Here is a 24,761-nt window from a genome sequence, read left to right on the forward strand (position 1 = left end):
TTTTAATATAAACTACATTGTAACATATTGTGTGTTTCAATAAAATTTTAAATTTGAATTTTTTTGGATTAATCTATAGGCTTGTAAAGGTCAGGTATGGGGCTCGTCCTTCTCAGGCGCGGCGGGGAGCCAGGGCGCCTCCCTACAGGCAGCAGTCCGCCTCGGGCTCAGACCCCTCTACAAGGGCTGAGCAAACAGAGTCTATAAGCCCGGCCCTGGCTCAGGGCGGGGCAACAAACACAGGTAAGGCTCAGACCCTTAGGCAGGGGCTGAGCAGCGAACTAAACAATAGCAAAGGCCTCCTCAGGCCAGGGGGAGGGGGAGTCTGCCACCCTGGGAAGGGTGGAAGGGGAGACGCAGGCCCTCCCGCTCCACTGCGTTCCAGCCCAGGGCCCTAGCAGCGGCAAAGACTCGCTGCTGTCAGTGGGGATCCTGACCGCAACACACTGACATAGGTTCAGGTATATCTGCAGCCTGACTGGGGTCGGCTACCCCCAGGCCACTTCCAGCTCAGGCGACTCCTCCGGATACCGGGCGGAGGGGAGCTCAGGCAACTCCTCCGGATACCGGGCGTAGGGGAGCTCAGGCGACTCCTCCGGATACCGGGCGTAGGGGAGCTCAGGCGACTCCTCCGGATACCGGGCGTAGGGGAGCTCAGGCGACTCCTCCGGATACCGGGCGTAGGGGAGCTCAGGCGACTCCTCCGGATACCGGGCGTAGGGGAGCTCAGGCGACTCCTCCGGATACCGGGCGTAGGGGAGCTCAGGCGACTCCTCTGGATACCGGGCGTAGGGGAGTTCTGGCAGCTCCTCCGGATACTGGGCACGGGGATGCTCAGGTAGCTCCTCTGGGTACCGGGCCCAAGGAAGGTCAGGCCAGCGCTCCTCTGGATACCAGGCATGGGGAAGGCTGGCCCCGGTGGGAGCTCAAGCACCGACGTCTGTCCTCTCCGGCAGCCTCCGCCTAACTGAGCGCTGGGGCCTGGCTTTTATACTTCCTGTCCCGCCCCTTGACTTCCGGGGGGCGGGGACAGGCGGCGGTGGCTCTGCCCACTCCAGCCCTGGTCTGGCTCGTCCTTCTCAGGCACGGCAGGGAGCCAGGGCGCCTCCCTACAAGGCTATTGATATGTTCAGAAAATTTTGAAATTCATATATTTTTGTGGTACATGCATTTTTTAAATTACTTTTTTGAGCTAAATATTTATTACATTTCTTGCACAATATGAGATTGTGCTGATGTTGTTACCTTAATTTGGGTGGGAAATGTTGAACTTTTCTGCTGAGATGATTTGAGCAATTACAAGTAATATTATTTCTGCATTTATAATGGATTGAATATAGTAGTAGTGTATTCTTTTATCCCTCTCCTTTTCTTCTTGCAATTTGAATTAATGCTTAAGGAAGTTGAAGCTCTATCCATTCTGCCTGGACTGAGCAGGTCCCCAACCATCCCTGTATAGTAGCGGGTAAGGAGAGTGAAGTTTGCAAGCCACAATTGAGCCCTTAATGTTTTAGCATATCATCATCGATGTAGGGGTCAGACTTTGCTCCCATTTTGCCATTGAATACAATGGGTGCATAAGGTTCGTATTAGGCATATAGATATTTTACAATGAACTCCCAAGTATAGTCTTTGCAAAATTCCACATTCCTGTGATATTTTTAATTGGCATTCAAAATGGTGAAGCCCATAATGTCTTCTGTTCAAAAACAAAATCATGTTCAGGAGCACTATAATAAAGCTCATGTGTGCTTGGAACCTGAATATTTAAAAAAATTAGCAATGCAGTGGCATTGAAAAATGGGAATGAGGAAGTGAGTCTGGATATTTAACTTGCCATCTTTAATGCCTTTCTCACCAATTAACAAATTTGATTTTCTGATCATACAGAAAATCCCCCAAACTATTATTTTTCAAAGCTGTTAAAACGTATTCATTTAGTTTAAGTGGTACTTTAACAATGCCTGTACTTGTGCTTGTATAACACTCATTGTGTGAGTCACAAGAGGAACACTTTCCCAGCATTTGTCCATAATGTTAGGACTAAAAATGTCATTTTAATCTTACGGAAAACTTGGTGAAATACTAAAATAATCAAACCAGTTATCAAGAGGAAGAATATCAGAGCAAAATACATGTCCTAGTAAAAGTACAGTGATTAAAGACTGAAACAAGCTGAAACTTGTCTATTCAGACTCAAAAGTGCCTGTATGCGTGCTACATCTTATAAAACTTGTCAGTAGTTTTATGATTTACCTTAACATTTTGCCTCTAAATTTGTGTATGAGAGGAAGAAAACTGGGAAGAGGCACAACAACTAGGTAATGATACATACTGAAATAATGTGGTCAAGAAGTTTGTGAATGTGGGTGGGACTGCTGATTTTATGAGGTAAGAACTTCTGGTTTCTATTCCCAGTTTTACCAGTAACTCACTGTGTGACTTGCTGAATTTCAGCCTGTAAAGTACTTTCAAACCTTAAGATTAAAGGTTATTTGTGGTAGCCTCGCACCCAATACATGCTGGGGGAAATTCAACAGAAGCACATGGTTTGGACAGAGACTTCCCTTAGAGGAGGGTCTATTAACGGGGAGTCTCTGTCTTAGTAAAGAGGAAAGGATAGAAGTTGATAAAGTACATATAGGAACTGAAGAGTAACAGTCAAATGAAAAAGACTCCCATTCAATTATATCACATGAAGGCAGACAGCTAAAAAGTGACAAATTTTATAAGTGCTTGTATACAAATGCTAGAAGTCTAAATACTAAGATGGGTAAATTTGAGTGCCTAGTATTAAATGAGGATATTGATATAATAGGCATCACAGAAACTTGGTGGAACAATTATAATCAATGGGACACAGTAAAGCCAGGGTACCAAATATATAGGAATGACAGAGTAGATCGTGCTGGTGGGAGAGTGGCACTATATATGAAAGAAAGCATAAAGTCAAATAAAGTACAAATTGTAAATGAATCTAACAGTACCACAGAATCTCTATGGACAGAAATTCCATGCTTAAATAATAAGAATATAGCAGTAGGAATATACTACCGATCACCTGACCAAGATGGTGATTGTGAAATGCTCTGGGGAATCAAAGGGGCTATAAAAATAGAAAACTTGATACTAACGGGGGATTACAACTATCCCCATATTGACTGGGTACATGTCACCTCAGAATGGGATGCAGAGATAAAGTTTCTAGACATCATAATTAACTGCTTCTTGGAGAAGCTAATCCTGGAATCCACAAGGAGAGAGGCAATTCTTGTTTTAGTCTTAAGTGGAGTACAGAATTTGGTCCAAGAAGTGAATATAGCTGAACCGCTTGTTAATAGCAACCATAATATAATTAAATTTAACATACTCGTCGCAGGATGTGAGGGGTGGGTGGGAAATACCAAAGAAGCCCACAACAGTGGAATGTAATTTCAGGAAGGGGAACTGCCCAGAAATGAGGAAGCTAGTTAAACAGAAATTTAAAATGAACAGTCACAAGAATAAAATGCCTGCAAGCTGCATGGAAACTTTTTAAAAACACCATAATAGAGGCTCAGATTAAATGTATACCCCAAATTAAAAAGAATGGTAAGAGGACCAAAAAAATGCCACAATGGCTAAACAAGAAAGTAGAAGAAGCAGTTAGAGACAAAAGGGCATCCTTTAGAAATTGGGAGTAAAATCCTACTTAGGAAAATAGAAAGGAGCATAAACTTTGACAAGTCAGTTATAAAAAGTATAATTAGGCAGGCCAAAGAAAGAATTTGAAGAGCAACTAGCAAAAGACTCAAACTAACTGCAATTTTTTTAAGTACATCAGAAGCAAGAAGTCTGCCAAACAATTATTGGGGCCACTGGACGATCAAGGTGCCCAAGGAGCACTCAAGGAAGACAACGCGTTTGTGGAGAAGCTAAATGAATTCTTTGGAGGCAGCGGGTTTCAAAAAATATATAAGAAAGTACTTCTTCACACAAAGCACAGTCAACCTGTAGAACTTGTTGCCAAAGAATGTTGTGAAGGCCAAAACTATAACCGGATTAAAAAAAGAATTAGCTAAATTCATGAAGGATAGGTCCATTAATGACTAATAGCTATTAGCCAAAATGGTCAGGGATGCTACCCCGTACTCTGGTATTCCTAGGCCTCTGACTGCCAGAAGCTGGGAGTGGATGATGGGGAATAGATCTCTTTATGATTGCCTTGTTCTGTTCATTCCCTTTGAAGCAGGGATGGTGTCCCTTGCCTCAGTTTTGCCCAGAAGCTGGGAATGGGTGACAGGGGATGAACTACTTAATGATTACCTGTTCTGCTCATTCCCTCTGAAGCACCTGGCACTGGCCACTGTTGAAAGACAAGGTAGGATATTGGGGTGACCCAGTATGGCCATTTTTATGTTTCTTATGTAGGTACTTTCTAAACACACCAGCCCCTGCTTCCAGCAACTAAGGACTGACCAGAAAAGTGGTTTGAAGAAAAACAGGCAATATACATACAAGTCAGCTCAATTCAGTGTAAGTGAATAGGTTTAGAGGCCATACTAAGGAGGTCACTGAGGATGCAACTTGCATGGGGAGCTGCCTGAAAGAAGGCATGGAGGTGATTGTATAAGAAACTGAGAAGGCTATGTGCAAAGATATCTAATTTAAAGCATTGTTATTAGTTTTGTTATTTAGCTATTTATTTTTACTCCTGCCTGGAGCTGATGTTTGGAGTCCGCGATTAAGAGATAACAAGAAGGAGTGACAGAGGTTTAAGGTGAAAAGCAAGCTCCCACTTAACATTTGAAATTTCAAATTGGAACTGGAATGGATCCTACATGGCATGTTCCATTGATAGTGATGGGAACACAGAGAGCCTCTTATATTAATGTGAATCCACCTCTGTAATTCTGGCAGGCAATATGTGGCCTGTAATTATTTCTTTACACTGTTCTACTAATTTGCATTCCAAACATACTTTGTTTTCAATAGATAAAAACTGCAATATGAAACATAAATATAATTTACATTGATTATTTTGCCACCCTATAAAACAATAATAGAGCAAACCTTCATGTAAATATTACTAGTGAGCTTTCATCATACCATTTAAATGTCAAGTTGGAAAAACCATACATCAAATCATTCGTTTGAACATGTTGCTGCAGTTCTGGATTAGCCAATAAAATATAAACTTTCTGAAGAGCAAGTCTGTTCATGCCACTAATTTCTTTTGATGCAAATTGCAGGTTGATTTGTCTACACTAGAGATTTGCATTGGTGCAACTACAATGGTGACTGACCACTCATGTTTGAAGGGGGACAAATGTCCACTGTAGGCAAGGTCTTATTGCAAACCTCCCATTATCAGTTAGACCTGTGATTTGGATCAAGAGGTTGACTGTATATGGCCCTTACAGCCACAGCCATGCTTCATTTAAAAAAAAAAAATCAAGTAATTTTGGGCCTCCTGAAATTAGACAGCCCTGCTTTGGAATGGAAAACTGAAATAACTTTTCTCATTTGCTGGGTGTCTACATTTCTGAAGTGTGCAGAGATCCTTAAAGTATCTTTCTAGGCATTTCTATCACCGTAGTATCTAGCAGAGTAGGACTAAAAGCCTGCTATCAAGCACTTAAGGCAGGCATGATAATGCTTTAATTATATAGAGTACAAAAAAATTACACTGTGGTGCTAAAGTTAATCAGTAGCTCATGCCCAATGTGCCACTATGCTATGATTGCCCTCTTTAAAATTAAGGGGATAATAAAAAGCTTCAGAATCAATGGCGACACTGTTTACCTTTGCTGCTGTGTTTCTACTGAACATTCTTGCCTGCACACTGAGCCTTGCACTGAGCTGTGCAATGCCAAGGAAGAACTCAGGAAAAGCTTTCCAAACCTCCTGGAGTTTTGATCTCCAGTAACATGTAGAATTGACTAATCTATTTTTTCTCCTCTCCCCCCACCAAAACTTTGTAGATGCCACTGTCTTCCATGTTATTCTTGTAGAAGGCCAGCATTCCTTCTTGATTTGCTTTCTTATTTTCTTAACTTCCAACTGCACTGTTAATTAAACGTTTTATCCTTAAGGAGCCAGAAAACAAGATGAGGGCTGGTGTGTGGGTAAAAATTTCCCTTTTTGTGTTTAGATGTAAAAAGGGTCTAGACAAGCAATATTTATTAATCATAAAAATCCAGTACTATTTCTGTTTAGAGTCCCCATTTGCTGCTGGTGCTTATTATATTTGTAATAGCTGCAAATGGACTGGGGTATGACAGATCCTGTCTGACATGTGGGCTCGTCTTTTCTCTGTCATATTAAAATATGTCTCACATCTGATCCCATGTGTGAGAATGGGGAAGAGGGGATGTGTAGACATTCATTCCTCCCTACTATTCATGGCTGGAATTTGAGAGTGCAAAGATATGTATCGCTTTATTTTCCCTGGCCCCATGTTACCATCAGTCCTACTCACCCTGGCTCATGATGTAAATAAGATCAATAAGGTTTCTGGTCTGGTTCTGTGGTTCATTCTCACAGTAAAATGCCTATTGACCATTTCACATTCAGTATGATTAAGGCTACGAGTCTGTCATGGAGGTCACGGATTCTGTGATTTTTTTGGTGACCTCTGCAACTTCAGAGCTTTGAGTGTCAGTCCTAGGCGATGGAACTAGGGCTGTCAGCGGGTGGCAGGGTGAACCCTGGGTGGTGAAGGCTTACCACCTGGTCATTTTTTTTATGGATTTGCCAGTTGCTAGAAAAATAATTTAATCTGTTGGATTTTTTTTATGTGGCTCTAAAGATTTGCATTATTATCACAATACACTTGGATATCTAATGTTAAAGGTTTCTGTGTCCAGTTAAAGATGGGCAGTGTTCCCACTTCTGCAGTTTTAAGTAAGAAAAATGATGTTATCAGTTTTATCTCTGTGTTCTTTCTCTAATTACTGTAAGTGGCTGTCAAAGCGCAGGCTGTGGAGTTGCCTTGTGGTTGGGTTCCATCAGACTTGCCTTGTGTGTGGGGGTGGGTGCCTTTTCTTTCCATTTCAAAGGTGGTAACCCTAGATTGGTGGGGCTCTCACTGTCAGCCCCTCTCCTGGGCAGCAGGATGAGCTCTGAGCAGTGGAGATGTGGCTGTCAGCTCCCTCCACCCGGGTGGCAGGGCTTGGGCTGTCAGTCCATCCTGGGCAGCGGGGCTTGATCTGTCATCTCCCACTGGTGGCATGCTGGGGCAGGGGGGTTGAGGTTTTGGAGGGGGTGGGGACTCTGGGCTGGGGCTGAGGGGTTTGGAGTGTGCGAGGGAGTTCCAGGCTGGGCCTGGGGTAAGGGTGCAGGAGGGCAGTGCGGGCTCTGGGAGGGAGTTTGGGTGTGGGAGGGACTCAGAGCTGAGCCTGGGACAGGGAGTTGGTGGGGGAGAGTGTGAGGGGTGCAGGCTCCAGGAGGGAGTTTTGCTGCAGGAGGTGGCTCAGGGCTAAAGTGCAGGAGGGGGCTTGGGGTGCAAGCTCCAGCCAGGCAGGGCTTACCTTTGGTGGCTCCCAGACAGGGGCGGCTCTAGGCACCAGCAAAACAAGCTGGTGCCTAGGGCGGCAAAATCTAGGGGGCGTCCCCTGCCGCCGGGGGCAGGAGGCTGGGCCGGCGGACCTGCCGCAGTCTTGCCTGCGGGAGGTCCACCGGAGTCCCGGGATGACTGGACCTGCCGCAGGCATGACTGCGGACGGGGCGCTCGTCCCGCGGCTCAGCTGGACCTCCCGCAGGCATGACTGCGGCAGCTCAAGCGGAGCCGCCGGACCCGTGAACCGTCCGCAGCCGCGGGAGGTTCAGCCGAGCCACGCGGGACCAGCGGTCCCTCTGCAGTCATGCCCGCGGGAGGTCCGCTGCTCCCGTGGCGCCTCCCGTGCATGACTGCTTGGGGCGGCCAAAAACGTAGAGCCGCCCCTGCTCCCAGAAATGGCAGTATGTCCGACAGTGGCTCCTAGTCTCAGGGGTGACCAGGTGAATGTGCACCAGCCCTGCCTGCAGGCACCACCCCTGCAGCTCCTATTGACCGTGGTTCCTCGTTCCCGGCCAATGAGAGCTGCGGAGTGGGTGCTCAGGGCGGGGACAGTGCATGGAGACTCCCTGGCTGTGCCTTCAATGAGGGGCTGCAGGGACATGCTGGCTGTTTCCGGGAGCGGCGTGGAGCCAGGGCAGGTAAGGAGCCTGCCTTAGCCCTGTTGCGCTGCCAGACTTTTAGCAGCCTAAAATTTTCTGGATTGGCTTCAGCAGCCTCCCGGAGATAGAGCCCAATTCTGGGAGACTCCCAGCCAAACTGGGAGGGTTGGCAATGCTACAGGCAGTGGGGCTTGGGTTGCTAGTCCGCCCTGGGCGGCGGGGCTTTGGCTGTCAGCTCCCCCCACCCAGGCGGCAGAGCTCAGGTTATCAGTCTGCCCTAGATGGTGAGGCTCAGGTTGCCAGTCTGCTCTAGGCAGCTGGGCTCTGGCTAGCAGCTTCCCCCTCCAGGCAGTGGAGCTCAGGCTATCAGCTTCCCCACCCCCTCCTAGCGGCAGGGTGAGCCGTAGGTGGTGGGGCTCAGGCCATAGATGCCAACTTTTCCCAGCATCAGTGGGTGCTCACGCCCACCTGCCCTGACTCCACCCCTGCCCCCCCCACCCCCCCATTCCAACCCCTTCACCAAAGTCCCCACCCCAACTCTGCCCCCGCCCTGCCCCTATTGGATCCTTCCCCAAATCTCTGCCCCAGCTCCACCTCTTCCCCCAAGCGTGCTGCATTCCCCCTCCTCCCAGCGCTGGTCCCTGCAAAACCTGTTTTGCAACTCAAGGGCTGGGAGCCAGGGGGAAAAGCAGGCATGCAGCGTGCTCAGGGGAAGAGGCGGAGCAGAGGCGAGGTGGGGTGGTCTGCACCCACCAATTTTTCCCTATGGATGCTCTAGCCCCAGAGCACCCGCGGAGTCGGCACTTATGGCTCAGGCTGTCCTGGGCAGTGGAGCATCGGCTTTCAGCTCTCCCCCCACCAGTGGCGGGGTAAAGCCCTTGGTGGCAGGGCTGCAGTCAGTCCATCCTGGGCAGCAGGGCTCAGGCTGTGAGTTTCCCCCAACCCTGTGTACTGCTTTTTCCTAAAAATAACGGACAAAATCTTAACCTTAAGTATGATGAATGTGATTATTGTAGCCATGCTCATATTCCCATGGACTCACTCTGCACCCTCCACAGGCTCCCTCTTGGTGGCTACTAGGCACGGTCCTCCGCACTGTGGCCCACCCCTTGCACTGAGCTGGGAGCGGATTACGTCCTCTGGCCCAGCCCACCTCTAGCTCTTCGCTGAAGCAAGCCAAGGAGTGTGTTTTGTGCTACTGCTGCCAACAGGAGGAGAAACAAACCGCTGCTGCGGTGGCTTCTCGGCCTTTGCGCTAAACCAGCGCACGCCCATCCTGCCCGCCGCCCTTGCACTAGACGCGCTCCTCCTCCCCCGTCTTCCTTCCGCTAGGCGCACACGCCGCGCCCCCACGCAGGAGCCACCCTCCTCCCACAGACGCATTTTCCCAGCTAGCGCACAAACACTTCGCACAGTCGATTTGTTTTAATTTACAAAAGTTCCTTTTATTTACAATCCGGAGCGTGGTTTTTTTTTTTTTTTTTTAATATAAAGTGACCAGGCCCTGCTTGACAACAACGCAAAGGGGTGGCGGTAAAATAAATAAAGCGCTCCAACAAACAAGGCCTAGTATGTAAGCCCATATCCCTTTCCCCCGGGGGACAAAATGCCCCGCCACTTCCTCCCCTCCCCGGGCTGGAGGGTTCAAATGCCAATAGGTGGACTTAACGTTGGGAAAACCATTTACTCATGAGAATCCACATACCCAGCCCGACCAGATCCAGCTGTGCCCCGGAGATACGATCGCTCGCATAACCCAGCCCAGTATAAAACACAACGGGAGGAAGGGGGTAATTGTATCAATAGGTGCCCCCCCAATTCAGGCAATCCTGCTACAGAACTCGTGGAAGTCCCTCTCCATGAATGTCTCGCTCTCGATCACATCGTCCTCGGAGGGGAAGTACTGCAAGCTCTCCTCCTGGTGCACGTCCGCCAAGCCGCCACCGAAAAACCGCAGCTGCTGCTGCTGCTGCGAAGAGGGCTCAGAGTCAGTGGCGGCCGAGGAAGCGGGCGGAGACCAGGAGGAGGAGCGAGAGTCCTCGGCAAAGTCCATCAGCGCCCCCCGGGAGTTCTCCAGCACCCCCAGGTAAGAGTCCATGTCCAGCGGGTCCATCTCACTGTCCGACCCGCCGCTCTCGGTGCCCACTGAGTCTGAGCGCAGGTGCATGAGCTGGTACTTCTCCCGCATCAGGAACTGGTTGGTGTTGCGGGGGGCCCGCATGCCCGGGGCTCGCTTGCCCATCATGTTGACGGGGCGCAGAGAGAGCAGCACCCTGGGGCGGGTGGGCCGGTAGCACCGCTGGGAGTAATGCTGCTGCTGGTGGTGGTAATGGGCGTGCGTCCTACTGCCCAAAAGCTTCCTGGAGAAGGTGGGGGTCCTTCCACGCCAGCTGTGGTGCCAGCGAGCTCTGCTGCAGCCCCTCCGGGGCGCTCCCTCCTTCAGCTGCTGCTGGTAGGCCTCCGGGACCTCTTCCTCCTTCCCAGCCCTGGCAGGCTCCCAGGGGGCACCCCTGGCTCCTGTGCCACATGTGATCAGCTCTTCTCTTCTCAACATAGTAACCCTCTCACATACTCTTTGCAGCCCTGGACAGCTGCCAACAACCACCAAAGAAGCAAATTCAATGTCGTCGTCTTCTTCTTGGCGTTTTCCCCCCTTCTGGGTTGGCTTGTTCGTTGCTGGTTTGTAAAGCACTGCGGTTTCCCCCAGCCGAAGGGGCTTTCCTGCTGCCTTTACCTTTTCACAATCCGCTCTGTTTTTTTCTTGACCAGAGCCCTTTTACAGTGCATAGCCTGGCTGAGCTGCTGCAGGCTGGGGGGCAGCTTGACCAGCTTTAGGCTGCTGCCTAGAAGAGATTATCTCGCCTCCTTCTGTAGCGGATTGTTATCCCGGTGCAAACCGCCACAGAATAACAACTGCCTAGGACAGTGGGTGTGTTTGACAAAAGGAGAAGGGGAGAAGCAGGGAGGTCGCGTCGGACGCTCTTTGCCGCTGTCTAGTTGCACAGCCCTGAGAAAACAAACACACACCACCCTCCGGGTTTTGCTTGCTGACTCTTTTTAGTGCTTCTCCAGTCCACACCCCCTTATGTACAGGACATGGAGCAGTCCAAAAGCAGCCACTGTGGAGGGGGTGTGTGCATCAACGAATATTTTTTCCTTCTCAAACCCTTGCATCGACATGCAAAACCAACATGCTGCATGCCAGGCAAGGAGGAACTCGTCGGCATGGGGTGTCGTTTTTTGTTTCTCCCCCTACATGTTTTGCATTTACACAATATTGGTTTGGCCCAACTCCAGGCGAGTTATTCTGTCTGATTACCATGCACAACCCGCACCTACGCCCGGATTTTTTTGCGCAGCTCCCTCCATCTCGAGCTTGCCTAGGTTGCAGCGGATACGTAAAGTGCTTAACGGCCGGTGGAAGCACAAACAAGCGCTTGAGTGGCGTGTTGCTAAGAGGAAAACAGGGTGGTGCCTGGGCAAGTGAATGCCTAGGAACTGGCAGGAGAGACAGCTAGCAGGGGATCCCTGGGTCTAGCTGCACACTGCAGCTGTGTTTGCAAATGATTAATATGCTGGAGGTGTAGTGTGTGTGAACTCTTTTCAGCCTTCCCCACTCCTTGTAACTCCTTGCATGTCCGGTCTGGGTGGCACACCAGCAATAATTGGAGATAGGGGAAGCGGCCATCCTACCGCTGAAAGCTGAGAAAATAGGGGTGGGGTGGGTGATCGATCGTGGGCATTTTAGTTGTGGGTTCTTGTTTGTTTTTATTGGTGGACGTCCAAGACGTCCTCCTTCCCCCAACATCAGCTGTTTGGACGCTGGCAAATCCCTACATATTGCTCACGGAAGCTATTCGTTCTCTTCCCACCAGAACCATTCTAACAAATCCTGTGCGTTTTACATCTCAGAAAAAGGCAAATGATTTTCAAAAATATCCCGAGGGCAAGTCTGTCTAACACCCTCTAGCGGGCCCGACTCGGAGTTTGGCTTAATAGCTGTAGAGAAATGATCAGGCAGACCCGTCCTCATTTCGAAATGTCCAGAATAAAATTGCATATTCGCATTTAGACAAAGAACACGAACACAAGATTGAACCTCGTTGACGAAACGGCAGTAGCAAGGGGAGTGTGGTGGGAGTGAAGGGAGGAGTTGCAGGAGCCTGGTGCAGCAACTGTCCATACACGTTCAAGTTCTATTTGACTACAAGCGGGCGGAGTGGAGGACTGGGGAGAATCCGTTCGCAAGGGACGTGCTGGACTTGTTCTACAGCCCTTGTTTACAGCCATCAGGTTTAGCTACCCCGCCTGCTCTCCCCCCTTGGCCTGTAGGCAGACACAGACACCCTCCCCCCTTCTCATCGGCTTTTGGGGGAGGAGGTTAGGGAGGAGGAGGATTTAAGGTCGGTGTAAACAAACTGTCATCTCAAGAACTCTGCTGGAGTGTTGAAATAGTTAACTATTTGCATGTTGTTCCTTAATGCAGTTTAGTAACCTAGTGTATTAATTAAAATACTTATAGATTATGCCACGTGGATCTGCCAATAGCTAGAGTGCGCAAAATGTTCCTATTAGCCATGTTTGCACCTTTTGGCCAACCTTTGAATTTTTTTTTTTTTTGCGTAGATATTACTGGCCTGATTTTTAGGGAGTGCTGAGCAACTATTTACTTCAGGAGGAATAGTGGGTGTTTAACATTTGAAAATCAGGTCACTTAATTTAGGAGCTTAAATATGCATTTAGATGCTTAATTTTAGGCACATAAATTTGAAAGCCTTGGGCTTTGTATTTATGAGTAGATTGTTGCCTTTATTTAGACAACTTCAAACAGCCATGTGATTGTTGGAGCATTTTGAACTTTAGTTCCAGAGTGTGGTGTAAGGGCTGTTTAAACAGTTAGCATTTAACTTTGTCTTCTTATACATGACAGTGACTTCTCTATTCTCCCCCGTCTTGAAGATACATTACTTACCACAAAAATAACTACCATGTACTTAGTCCAGCAGTCAAAATAATTTTCATTAGCATGTGGGCATGAATAAGGACAATAAGATTGGGGTGCTTATATATGTTGACTGTAGCTGTGGTGAGGGGAAAGAGGAGTATAAACTATACAAGACTAAGAGAGGAGGGGGAGAAAGATAAAAAAGACAGAGAATGAACAAGGGTAAGCCAAAGGTACTTGTGGGAGAAGAAATGGAGTTGAGCAACAGGAATAGAAGATGAGGGTAGAATTGACCAGACACATGCTATGTTCTATCAAAGTTGACAAATATAATTTATTAATATTGCTTGAGTACATATTATTTTAACTAGTAATTAGTTTTTAAATTATTTTAAAACAGGAGCTAATAGTTTACTTTAACATAAGTGCTTAAGTTATGTTTGTCAACTGTGAGTTAAAGAAACTAGGACTGTCAATCAGTTAATTCGCAAATTAACTCAAATACATAGTAATTAAAAATTAATTGTGATTAATCACACTGTTAAACAATAGAACACCAATTGAAATGTATTAAATATTTTTGGATGTTTTTCTACATTTTCAAAAATAGTGATTTCTATTACAACACAGAATACAGAATGTACAGTGCTCACATTTTTTATTACAAATATTTGCACTAAAAAGGTCAACAAAAGAATAGTATTTTTCAATTCACCTCATACAAGTACTGTAGTGCAATCTCTTTATTGTGAAAGTGTAACTTACAAATGTAGACTTTTTTTGTTACATAACTGCACTCAAAAGAAAATGTAAAACTTTAGAACCTACAAATCCACTCAGTCCTACTTCTTGTTCAGCCAATCACTAAGACAAACAAGTCAGTTTACATTTACAGGACATACTGCTGCCTTTTTATTTACAATGTCATCTGAAAGTGAGAACAGGCACTCAGATGGCACTTTTGTAGCTGGTGTTGCAAGATATTTACATGCCAGATATGCTAAACATTTGTATGCCCTTTCATGCTTTGGCCACCATTCCAGATTACATGCTTCTGTGTTGATGATGCTTCTTAAAAAAATGTGTTAATTAAATTTGTGACTGATCTCCTTGGGGGAGAACTGTATGTCCTCTGTTCTGTTTTACCTGCATTCCGCCATATATTTTATGTTATAGCAGTCTTCGATGATAACCCAAACAAAAGTTTGTACACAAAGAAGGTACCAATGTGAGATTTCTAAAAATAGCTACAGCACTCAACCCAAGGTTTAAGAATCTGAAGTGCCGTCCAAAATCTGAGAAGGATGAGGGCTGGAGCATGGCTTCAGAAGTCTTAAAAGAGCAATACTCAGTTGCGGAAACTACAGAACCTGAACCACCAAAATAGAAAATCAACCTTGTGCTGGTGGCATCTGACTCAGATAATGAAAATGAACCTGGGTTGGTCTGCTCTGCTTTGGATCGTTATTGAGAAGAACCCATCATCAGCATGGAAGCATGTCCTCTGGAATAGTGGTTGAAGCATGAAGGGACATATGACTTCTTAGCACATCTGGCACATAAATATCTTGCAACACCGGCTACAACAGAGCCATGCAAACGCCTGTTCTCATTTTCAGGTGACATTGTAAAGAAGAAGTGGGCAGCATTGTCTCCTGCAAATTGTAACCAAACTTGTTTGTCTGAGTGATTGGATGAAGTAGGATTGAGTGGACTTGTAGGTTTTAAAGTTTTACATTGTTTTATTTTTGAATGCAGTTTTTTTTTTTTGGGTATACAGTTCTTCATTTGTAAGTTCAACTTTCATGATAAAGAGATTGCACTGTATTTGTATTAGGTGAATTGAAAAATACTATTTTGTTTTTTACAGTGCAAATATTTGTAATACAAATAAATGCAAAAGTGAGCACTGTACACTTTGTAATCTGTTTTGTAATTGAAATCAATATATTTGAAAATGTAGAAAACATCCAAAAATATTTAAATAAATTGTATTCTATTATTGTTTAACTGCACAATTAATTTTTTTAATTACTTGACAGCCCTAAAAGAAACCCATTTCTAAAGGCATACACCATTTAGAAGCGAAAACTAATGTAAGTAAAAGTCATAGTTGGTCATATTTATCTAAAAATGCAACTTCTGTAATTACACACTTAAGACAGAAGAATGTTATGGTAACATTTAGGCTTTGATTGATTTCTAAGGGCTTGGCTACACTTGAGAGTTACAGCGCTGGTGGTGGCTTTACAGCACTGTAACTTACTCCTCGTCCACACTGGCAAGGCACATACAGCGCTGTATTTCCCTGGCTACGGCGCTGCATGTACTCCACCTCGATGAGAGGAATAAAGAGAACAGCGCTGCTGTTGCAGCTCTGGGGTGCCAGTGTAAACAGTGATTAATCTTACTACGCTGTAACTGACCTCCGGAACCTTCCCATAATGCTTTTAAGTAAAGATAACACTCTTTGTTTTGTTGTGAACTCGGGGCTCCCGGAGCTGCTTATCTAAAAAACAAACACAGCTCCTGTTTGCAGTGAATGAGCAGAGGCAGGCAGGGGGATCCCTTTGGAATGTCCACAGCTAGTGTTTGCTTGAGGAGAGAAGCAGCATGGCGGGCGGGGGAGGGGGTTCCGTTTCGGAGCAGCTGCTTATCTGGTCTGTGAGGAAAAAAACAAAGAAGGCTATTTGCATTTAGTGAATGAGAGAGGGGTGGGGGAAGGGGTTGGAACTTGCAAGGCAGGGAGCTGACACAGTGTCAGCTCCAAAAATCCACTCTCTCTGTCTCCCCCACGCTCCCTGTCACACTCCACCCCACCCCTCTTTTGAAAAGAATGTTGCAGCCATTTGAACGCTGGAATAGCTGCCCATAATGCACCACTCCTAACACCGCTGCAAATGTGGCCACACTGCAGCACTTTCCCTACACAGCTGTACGAAGACAACTTTAACTCCCAGTGCTGTACAGCTGCAAGTGTAGCCAAACCCTAAAAGTTCACTTATTACATGCGTGTCTGGTCATATATATGTGTTTTAAAAAATAAAATTAGTCCATGGATAGCATTTGAGAAGAGACTAAATCCAGATTACCTTTCCTAATTGAATAGTCCCACTAAAGTCAATGAGTCTATTTGAATGAGCGAAGTAAGAATGATTTTGCCCAATGTCTTTAAAGCAGGAGTGGGCAAACTTTTTGGCCCGAGGGCCACATTGGGGTTGCAAAACTGTATGGAGGGCCAGGTAGGGAAGGCTGTGCCTCCCCAAACAGCCTGGCCCCCACCCTCTATCCGCCCCCTCCCACTTCCCACCCCGACTGCCCCCCTCAGAACCTCCAACCCATCCAACCCCCCCCGTCCTTGTCCCCTAACTGTCCTCTCCCAGGACCCCCCTGCTCCAACCGTCCCCCGTGACCCCACCCCCATCCAACCCCCCTGCTCCCATCCCCAACACCTATCCACACCCCCACCCTCTGGCAGGCCTCCGGAAAACCCAAGCCTATCCAACTCCCCATTCCCCGTCTCCTGACCCCAATCCACACCTCCACCCCCTGGCAGGCCCCCCGGGACTCCCAAACTTATGCAACCCGCCGATCCCCGTCCCCTGATATCCCCCCCAACCCCCGCCCCATCCAACTGCCCCCTGCTCTCTGTCCCCTGACTTCCCACCGGGACCCCCCACCCCTTATCCAAGCTCCCGGGCCTGGCCCCCTTACCATGCTGCTCAGAGCAGCATGTCTGGCAGCCGCGCCTCCCAGCTGGAGCTAGACACACTGCCGCTCTGCTCCACAGGAGCGCGCAACCCCGCAGCCCAGAGTGCTGCCCATGCGGCGGCGTTGCTGTGGGGGAGGGAGAAAGCAGGGTGGGGCCGGGGGCAAGCCTCCCTGGCCGGGAGCTCAAGGGCTGGGCAGGACAGTCCCACAGGCCGGATGTGGCTTGTGGGCCGTAGTTTGTCCACCTCTGCTTTAAAGCACTGCACAGATGTTAGCTAACTACACCTCTACCCTGATATAACACAACCCGATATAACACGGGTTCGCATACAATGTGGTAAAGCTCTGACACTGCTCTGAGCAGCGTGTTAAGGGTGCCAGGCCGGGGTCAGGGCCAAGGGGTTGGATAAGGGGCAGAGGGTCTCGGGGGCAGTCAGGGGCTCCCCTCCAAGGTCTAGGAGGCAAGAGCTGTGTGGGGGGGCCAATTTTGGGGGCCCCGCAGTCCCAGAGTGGCCCGGGGGATTAGCAGGGGGCAAGGAGCAGCCCACTCTGCTTCCCTCGCCCCGGCCCCAGCAGTGTCGCTCGGGGGAGGGAGCTTGGGGGAAGGGATCCCCCCTGCACTCACCGGCAGCAGCGGAAGCAGAGCAGCCCGGCCCCAGCCCGCTCCACTCCACCAGCCCCCAGCCGCAGTGCTCCGCTTCCCGCCGCTGGTGAGTGCGGGACCTTTCCGCAACCCCTCCCCAGCGACACGGCTGGGGCTGGGGCTGGGGCTGGGGCTGGGGCAAGGAAAGCGGAACAGGCTAGAGCCGCATCGCTCTGCTTCCCGCCACCAGTGACTGCGGAGGGCGTCCTTTCCTCAACCTCCCTGCACTCACCGGCGGCGAGTAGTGGAGCAGCCCAGCCCCAGCCCGCTCTACTCCACCAGCTCCCAGCCACAGCGCTCCGCTTCCCGCTGCAGGTGAGTACGAGGGGGCATCCTTTCCCCAACCTCCCCGCACTCACCGGCGGTGGGAAGTGGAGCGCTGCGGCTGGGAGGTGGCAGAGTGGAGTGGGCTGGGGCCGCATTGCTCTGCTTCCTGCCACAGGTGAGTGTGGAGGGCATCCTTTCCCCAAGCTCCCTGCACTCACCGGCAGTGGGAAGCGGAGCAGCCCGGCCCCAGCCCGCTCTACTCCTCCAGCTCCCAACCGCGTCACTCTGCTTCCCGCCGCAGGTGAGTGTGGGATCTTTCCCTAACCCGCCCCCCAACCCCGCAGCGACACGGCTGGGGCTGGGGCAGTGGCAAGGAAAGTGGAACGGGCTGGGGCCGCATCGCTCTGCTTCCCGCTGCAGGTGAGTGCGGGGGGGCATCCTTTCCTCAAACTCCCCACACTCACCAGCAGCGGGAAGCAGAGCGCCGTGGCTGGGAGGTGGTGGAGTGGAGCAGGCTGGGGCCACGTTGCTCCGCTTCCCGCCGCTGCCGTGAGTGCCTGTCAGGGGGCGGGTGTGTGGGTAGGGGTCAGATCAGTCAGGGGACAGGGAGCAGGGGGGTTGGGTAGGGGATGGGGTCCTGGGGGTGATTAGGGACAGGGGTCTCTGGAGGGGGCGGTCAGAGGACGGGGCAGGGGGGCAAAGCAAGTTCGATATAATGCGGTCTCACCTATAACATGATAAGATTTTTTTGTCTCCTGAGGACCGCGTTATATTGGGGTAGAGTGTAGTTATTTCAACAAGTACAATAAGTATTGTAAGTGTATATTACTCTAATTTTCCTCAAATGAGGAAGCTGATGCACAGAGATAAAGTGCCTTCCTTAGGCCAAACACAATTCAGTTTGAGGGTGAGGATAACTAAAAAGTTTGTGACTCAAACATGTACTCATGCCCTCCAAACTGTCCTGCTTCTCATTTGGTTGACAAATGTAAAATATAATAGATAAAATAGATTTGACCTCAGATTTCAAATTCAAGGCAGAAGAGACCCACCATCACTGCCTCAGGCAAAAACTTGTCTGAACTGATGGGCTTTGCACCAGGCCTTGAAGGTCGAGATAAATAGGAAGAACAAATTTCAGAGAGAAAGGGCCATTGATGAAAACTTCCTATTCCTAGTCTCAAATCTAGGGAACAAAAGTGAAAAACAGAATGTAAACATGTTGGTGATAGTTGAAAACAGCTTGATTTCACATTTAAGTGCACATAGGTATGCACAACCATTAACAGCCTTACAAAGCATTATGTAATCATTCCCTCATCATTGTGGAGATACAGTGCTTCCTAGTGGTTTTTAAAACATTAGCAATGTGCCCTGCTGCAAATGAGTTTTGAGTATATGTTTCTATCGTATAGGTATTAAATGTGTAAATAAAGAGCACTTTCCACTTTTTTTTTCTCTTTAGTGCAACATTTTCTCATACTTCACAATCAGTGGATGATGCCAATATTATAACATCCGTTGGTGAGTGGAGAGGAGTGGTGACTATTTAGATAGAGAAATTACAATTCTCAAGAGTATTAAAAACCAAAAACTCTGGTTAGATAGATGGAGCCTGAGGTAGGGTGGGAACTGGAATACAGTGAGAGAGAAGTTAGTGGTAACCTGGAAGGGAGCTGGAAGTAGCTGAAACATAGTCACTATAACTATAACACAGTCAGCTGAAACTAAGGGACACGTCAAGTGGATTTGGCAGGGTAGATTGTTAGGAACAGAGTTGAGGGAGGAAAGAGTAGAGTGGGTACAACCTGGGAGAAGTGGGCTAGGGAACTGGTAGAGAGACCACCAGGCCAAGAAGGAGCAGCCCACAAAGAGATAGAATATAGGGCTGTGATAGGTAATGTAAGGTGGCATAGACTTGGAAGGATGGCCAGGAATAGTGAAGAAGGGTTGCTGTGGTTGCACTGCTGCGAGCAGCAGCGCAGACGTAAGGGTAGCAGTACCACAACCCCCTTTATAGTAACCATGTAACCCCCCCCATTCCTTTTTGGGTCAGGATCCCTACAATTACAGCACCATGAAATTTCAGATTTAAATAGCTGAAATCATGAAATTTACTATTTTTAAAACCCTATGCCCATGAAATTGACCAAAATGGACTGTAAATTTGGTAGGGCCCTATTTATTATATATAGTGGAACAGTAATTTCTTACATAGTCATTGACACCAACAATGGAGAAGCCATCCCAATACATCACAGAACGAATTGCACAGGTAGCTAGCAGCAATTTACTTCTAATTACAGGAAACATTTTAATAATTAGCCTCATCAATATTATAAAGCTAATGAAATCCAATGTAGTATTTCAAATGTTAGTGTCTGTATTGCTTTGTTGTGAGCTGTAAGGACAAGATTGTGGATCTTACAACAAAATCACCAAGAGGCCATATTAAACACTTTTACCCTTACATTACTTGGTTCTTCTTTACAAATTCTGACAATTGCAATGTGCTTGCCTCACAGTTACTAGCTCAGGGATCAGCAGCCTTTCAGAAGTGGTGTGCTGTCTTCATTTATTCACTCTGATTTAAGGTTTCATGTGCCAGTAATACATTTTAACATTTTTAGAAGGTCTCTTTCTATAAGTCTAAAATATATAACTAAACTATTGTTGTATGTAAAGTAAATAAGGTTTTTTAAATGTTTACAAAGCTTCACTTAAAATTAAATTAAAATGCAGAGCCCTCCAGACTGGTGGCCAGGACATGGGCAGTGTGAGTGCCACTGAAAAACAGCTCACATGCCACCTTTGGCACAGGTGCCATAGGTTGCCTACCCCTGTATTAGTTTAACTACATCTCTGACCCCTCCTGGTCTATTTGTGCCTCAGGCTGTCACTTCCATCTTGGGTGGAATTGCATGACTTTCCCACTGTCAGAGTGGGCAGTTGCTAGTGGGTTGAAGTTCCCTAGTACAAACTGTGATTACTTCAGCAGACATCGTTTGGCAAAGACCATGTAGCTTTGTTCCTTCCAAGAGCAATGACAGAGGTATATACAGTGACCAGACAGCCTCTTTAAAGCAAAGTATTACATTTTTTAGAACAAAGCATTTCTGAGAAAACATTTTAAAAATAATAACAGACTATAGTCATATCTATATTTTCCCTAAGGCTTAATATTCCCTGGAACTAGGAAGGCCCAACTTCTTTAGAGAGACTGACTACCTATAGTCTCTCTATATCAACTTGTCTCCCTAGATAGCTTCTAACAAGCGACCCCATAGCTCTCCAGAGAACTGCTTTTTATCTGGTTTCAGAGTGGTAGCTGTGTTAGTCTGTATCAGCAAAAAGAACAACTACTTGTGGCACCTTAGAGACTAACAAATTTATTTGAGCATAAGCTTTTGTGGGCTAAAAACCACTTCATTGGACGTGCATCTGATGAAGTGGTTTTTAGCCCACAAAAGCTTATGCTCAGGGCCAGCTCCAGGCACCAGCCCAGCAAGCAGGTGCTTGGGGCAGCCAGCGGAGAGGGGCGGCAGCTCCGGCTCTTCAGCAGCGGGTCCCTCACTCCTTCTGGGAGCGAAGAACCAGCCACTGAATTGCTGCCGAAGAAGACTGAACCAGCGGTGGTAGTGCCACAGATTGTGATTGTAGCTTCCCCCCCCCCCCAACCTCCTTTTTGCTGCTTGGGGTGGCAAAAATCCTGGAGCCGGCCCTGCTTATGCTCAAATAAATTTGTTAATCTATAAGGTGCCACAAGTACTCCTCGTTCTTTTTGCTTTTTAACTGTTCCTTTGATCTCCAGGTCCTAGCTTTTGCAATTTGTCAGAGACAGGATCCTTGAAACTAACAGCTTGACGCATAATCTTTCTAGTGAGTGCTGGTAAGTCCTCACTTAGATCTGTTATGTTGCTTTCCTATTTGTTCCTCCCATGGACCCCTATTCAGTTTGATCAATTCAATCAAACAGGCAATTCTAATAACACACCATACAGTAAGGATATCTCACCAACCAATACACTTTCAGTGTGAATAAAATTATTGCACCTCATTATTTTTAGATTATTCCTAGCACTATTCCATCACAACTCACCATTGAAAAAAACTGTTCATGCTTCACCCATTTGCCAATTATTTGGTGGCTTTGAGGAGTGCTGATCTCCATTCACCTAGTATCAATACTGAGAAAAAAAAATAAAATTAAGAGGCACTCTTGTAGGGAATCTTAAGAAACCTCCAAAGTCACAAGTGATTTGCATGTAGGCAGGGAAGCTAGGGAAGCTTCCACTCTAAATCGGCATTCTGCGACTCAACATCCAGTTTTCCAAATAACGCTTGTATTTTATTGTATTCTGTATCTCTGTGGCTTGTCTGACCATTTGCTAAATAGCAAGCTTGTCTAAGAAACTGGTTCTTGCACACACTCCTTGTGCTCTAGCCAGGCCAATTCAGTGTACGTGTAGGAGTCATACAAAAAAAACAGGATGGAGAGAGCAAAATTCGGATGAAAAGTACAGTAACGAGCAAAACAACAAAGAGAGATTGGAGATGGGGCAGAGGGAAAAAGGGAAGCAGAGAAGGATGGAAATAAATCAATTGCAACTATATCGTATTCCTCGGGTGCCTCTTATGCCAGCCTAGCTTTTGCGGGTACACACTGTATGTGTGCGGGGGGGCTGTCCCCCCTGCAGAGCAGAGCCCTCTGCTGAATTAGACCTGTCGTTTAACATGGAATCCGTGTCTGAAGCTGCGGAGCGCGCGGTTTGCAGCTGCAGAGAGCCCCAGCCAGCAAATGCTCAAGCTCAGCGCTGCTGCGCCGAACCCACGCGCGGTGTGTCAGAGCTGGGGCTGTCAACACGACTCGGGTGCAGCACCGAGCACCAGCCTATTTCCCTCTGTCACGCGTGGGGCCTCCCAGGAAACGCCCCTACAAAACCCAGGCGTGGTTCCAAGGCCACTCACGTCACTTCTACCCTCCTTCCTTTTCCTCGCCCTATCCACAGCGTCACATCCCCCATGATTTACAGTTACCAAGAGATGCGCTTGGCCAATCAGAGGCTGCCTTGTTGCGGCCTGTGTATGGAGTGCGGTGATTGGCTACAGCAGCGAGGCGTGTCCCTTTGCTTCCTGTCATGCTGTCTTTTGGTTGCATCATTTCTAGCCGGCCGGTTGGCGGGGCAGTGGAGGGCGAGGTGACTGGTGAGTGCAGGGAGAAGGGAGCAGGGTGAGCGAGCGGGTTACCCGGAGGCGGGGTGGAGCGGCTATGTGCAGGGGGGCTCAGCTGCCCATTCACTCGCAGGGATTTGGTGCAGTGACCCCCCCCCCAGTGGTACAGGCTGTTGGGGTGGGGACTGAGCATGAGGGGGATTGTGCCTAGGAGGTGAGGGGAGCGCTGGGCCTTAGCAGTGACTGGAGGGAGGGGTGTGAGCGTGGGAGGGGACATGTGCCAGCTCTTGAGGGGTTAACGGGTTGTGTGGGCCCCACGCAGGACCCTGTAGGGGGCTGCGAGTGCCTGGCTCTTAAGGGGTTCTTGGTTTGTGGTAGTAATGGAAGGAAGGTTGGGCAGGGGTGTGTCTGTGCCCAGTTCTTGAGGGGCTAGATGGTTAAATCCAAAGCAGACTGTGAAGAGTTACAGAGGGCTCTAGCAAACCTGGGTGACAGGGCAAAAAATGGCAGCTGAAATTCAGTGTTGATAAATGCAAAGTAATGCACATTGGAAAACATAATTTCAAGTATATATGCTAAATGATGGGGTTTAAATTAGCTGTTACCACTCAACAGAGAAATCATGGAGTTATCCTGGATAGTTTTCTGAAAACATCTGCTCAATGTGCAGTAACAATCAAAAAAAGCTAACAAAATGTTAGGAGCCATTAGGAAAAGGATAGATAAGATGGAAAATATAATGCCACTATATAAATCCATGGTACAGCCAGCCATCACCTTGAATACTACACGCAGTTCTTGTCATCCCATCTCAAAAAAGATATATTTGAAATGGAAAAGGTACACAAAAGGCAACAAAAATGATTAAGGGTATAGAACAGCTTCTGTATGAGAAGAGACCAAAAAGACTGGAACTATTCAGCTTGGAAAAGAGATGACTAATAGAGGTCTATAAAATTGTGAATGGTGTGAATAAGGAAATGTTATTTACTCCTTCACAGACCCAAAGAACCTGGGGTCATCCAATAAAATTAATAGGCAGTTTAAAACAAACAAGGGGAAGTACTGCACACAGTCAATTTGTGGAACTTGTTGCCAGGTGATGAGGTGAAGGCCAGAACTATAACTGGGTTCAAAAAAAGAATTAGAGACCTTAATGCAGGATAGGTCCATTAATGGCTATTAGCCAAGATGTCCAGGATACAAGTCCATGCTCTGGGTGTTCTTAAGCTTCTTACTGACAGGTGCTAGGACTGGATGACAGGGGATGGCTCACTTGATTGTCCTCTTCTGTTTGTTCCCCTTTGAAGCAGCTGGCTTTGGCTACTGTCAGAAGACAGGATACAGGGCTAGATAGGCCATTGGTCTGATCCAGTATGGCTATCTTATGTTCTTAACCTTTATCCCTGAGAGTAAAGGGAAACTGCTAATAATGAATACAGTCGTCCAAATATTGCATTATAAGGAAATATGCATTGTAATAACTTTTAAGTTATTAAAACTAATATTTTAGAAAGTCCAATTTTGTCCTTATTATAATTGCTATGTGCTTTATATGTTTCTCTCATCTTGGAAAGTGAAAATCAGTGAAGCCAGTTTCTTTTTGAGGTTCCCAAAACTGCAATGTTCAAGTGGCAAACAATGCATGGATGGTAAAGATATCTGTTTAATATATGGGAATTTTAAATTGTCAATGCCGTCTTAATTTTAGAAATATGAGCTCTTAATATGCCTCATGTTTTACTAAACTTCCATGAATTTGATATTTATTCTTTACTTACTGGTATTTTTAAAGATCCATAGAATGTAGTTACCTGTTTCCCTATCACCAAGTAAGCAACAAGTCAAGGAATTAACCAAAGGATTCTAGATAGAAAAAACTTT

The 24,761-nt window shown here is 47.3% G+C and overlaps 1 protein-coding gene and 1 long non-coding RNA gene across 4 annotated transcripts in view; one reads left to right on the forward strand and one right to left on the reverse strand.

Moving 5' to 3' along the window:
- The window catches only part of LOC120368619, a 68,487-nt gene extending 45,762 nt beyond the window's left edge, over positions 1–22,725 (reverse strand). For both annotated transcript variants that reach the window (XR_005582695.1, XR_005582694.1), the window contains exons 1-2: positions 22,674–22,725; positions 21,805–21,892 (exon numbers count right to left, since the gene is read on the reverse strand). This is a non-coding gene — a long non-coding RNA (uncharacterized LOC120368619). The remainder of the gene's footprint in view (positions 1–21,804; positions 21,893–22,673) is intronic.
- Positions 22,726–22,798: 73 nt separating this feature from the next.
- The window catches only part of IARS1 (isoleucyl-tRNA synthetase 1), a 202,719-nt gene continuing 200,756 nt past the window's right edge, over positions 22,799–24,761 (forward strand). For both annotated transcript variants that reach the window (XM_039481310.1, XM_039481309.1), the window contains exon 1: positions 22,799–22,910. The gene's annotated coding sequence lies outside the window, so the exon portion shown is untranslated. The remainder of the gene's footprint in view (positions 22,911–24,761) is intronic.

The sequence above is a fragment of the Mauremys reevesii genome, linkage group 7 (assembly GCF_016161935.1).
Source record: "Mauremys reevesii isolate NIE-2019 linkage group 7, ASM1616193v1, whole genome shotgun sequence".
NCBI lineage: Eukaryota > Metazoa > Chordata > Testudines > Geoemydidae > Mauremys > Mauremys reevesii.